This window comes from Oncorhynchus clarkii, unplaced genomic scaffold (assembly GCF_045791955.1).
Source record: "Oncorhynchus clarkii lewisi isolate Uvic-CL-2024 unplaced genomic scaffold, UVic_Ocla_1.0 unplaced_contig_1067_pilon_pilon, whole genome shotgun sequence".
Lineage (NCBI taxonomy): Eukaryota > Metazoa > Chordata > Actinopteri > Salmoniformes > Salmonidae > Oncorhynchus > Oncorhynchus clarkii.
Genome location: NW_027260723.1, coordinates 1 through 2,112, shown reverse-complemented (window position 1 = coordinate 2,112; position 2,112 = coordinate 1). Strand labels below are relative to the sequence as shown.

At 37.4% G+C, this 2,112-nt stretch overlaps 1 non-coding gene across 1 annotated transcript; it reads left to right on the top strand.

The window, feature by feature from the left end:
- Positions 1–1,480: 1,480 nt before the first annotated feature.
- trnaf-aaa (transfer RNA phenylalanine (anticodon AAA)) lies at positions 1,481–1,562 on the top strand. The gene has a single exon. It is a non-coding gene; the product is annotated as a tRNA-Phe (tRNA).
- The last annotated feature ends 550 nt before the right edge of the window (positions 1,563–2,112 follow it).

Here is a 2,112-nt window from a genome sequence, read left to right as displayed (position 1 = left end):
TATATTTTGACCGTTGCGCTATGCTAATTAGTGTAGTTGATGACAATTCTCCCGGATCCGGGATGGGTAGTTCTAAGAGGTAAAAATGGGGTGAAAAAAAATCCAATTGTGTTTTCCACGTTGATTCACCGTCATCACATAGATTTTTTGTTGTTGAAATGAGGTGGAAACAACGTTTATTCAACCAGTTTTGGCCCAATGGGATGAATTTAATATACTGTAAGGTTATATCTTTCTGTCTTTTCTCTTTTTCAACAGGAATACCTGAATAATCCCCAACTTGACTATATGTTTGTATCTAAATATTTGCACATTTCCCAGCTTGACTATTACCAAGCGAAAGGTCCCCGGTTAGAAACCGAGTGGAAACAGTGTTCTTTGTCACATTCAATGATTTGCTGATTGTTCTAGCAGCAGTTTCTGTAGTGTAGTGGTTATCACATTTGCTCCACAGGTGAAAGGTCCCCGGGCGGAAACAGTGATAATATATTTATGGAATAATTAATGTATTTGTAAAAGATAATTATTTTTCATGAATGCCTTACTTTGGAAATTTGACTTTATGCAATGGATATCTGTAATATTTTGTTTACTCCTTGATGACAACTCAAACAGCAGTTTCTGTAGTGTTGTGGTTTGCACATTCACTTAAAATGCTAAAGGTCCCTGGTTCGAAACTGGGCAGAAACAAAGGTAATTGACACGTGCAAAAGTTATCGTATTTGTAATTGAGAGTTATTTTTCATAAATGCCTTATTTTGGAAATTTGACTTTATGCAATGAATATCTGCAAAATTTGGTTTACTCCTTGATGACAATTCAAGCAGCAGTTTTGGTAGGGTAGTGGTTATCATGTTCGCTTAACAGGCGAAAGGTCCCTGGTTTCAAGCTGGGTGGAAACAGCACTCATTGACACAAGCAATAATTATTATATTTGCAACAGAGAAATATTTTTGTCATAAATGCCTGTCTTTGAAAATTTGAATTTATGCAATTAATATCTGTAAAATGTGGTTTACTCCTTGCTGATTGTTCTAGCAGCAGTTTCTGTAGTGTAGTGGTTATCACATTCGCTTCACAAGTGAAATGTCCCCGGGCGGAAACAGTGATAATTTATTTATGGAATTATTAATGTATTTGTAAAAGATAATTATTTTTCATAAATGCCTTGCAGTTGTTTAGTGCCTCTCAGGAGTCATGCTGCTTAGCAGTAATAATAAGAATGATGAAATGACAACTTCACACAGTGAAATAACAATTCATAATAAACACTCTCAAATGCAGACCTTCTGGAGGTGAGCGAAGATCAAGGTTAAATAAGAAAACAGCTGTACTTAATAACGAATGAATAAGGGTAACATTTTGTGTTATTGCTATATAATGAATTACTGCATTATCTTTCAGTTGTTAAATTATCACTTTCTGTAGGCTATGCCTTTTGGCCCATTCACTCCTAACAAGCCTGCTTTCTTCTCTCAACGTTGTCGTGGCAGAGTGGTTAAGGCAGTGGACTAAAAATCCATTAGGATCTTTCTGCGCAGGTTCGAATCCTGCCGACAACGAAAATGCATTTTTTTGACCCCTCCGGAGGTGGAAGTTTAGTCGTGTTTCTTATACCAATCGCATCCTCTCAGATCTCCACAAGTACATAGGGATTAGTTGTCCATTTGGGATAGGACTGCAGGCCATCTATCCCACTTCACACCTTTACACACCTGGTTATCCAGCCTTCTAGCTCTATAGGCCACAGTAGCATAGGTTACAGGTTTGTAGTCAAGCCACAGATTTCAGGTGAGATCCCATGATACACTCAACAATACAACAACACGATTCTCATGAATAACCATTAAGCCATTTGCTAAGATTTCCCCCATTTTGACATGTGGAAACCTGTTGTCACTCTTACCCTGACGGAAGCTCCAGACACTTTTTTGGTCCTATCTGAGGCATTTTTAAATTCATGTCAAAATGGCCATATTCTGAAGACACTCTTATAGTCTGCAGGGTAATCGAACTGGCCACATCTAAAGTCAAGCCACAGGTAACAGGTGAGAAACCTTGTTAAACCTTAAAAGAAAAATAAAAAACATGATTGCATTGAAAATAACCATT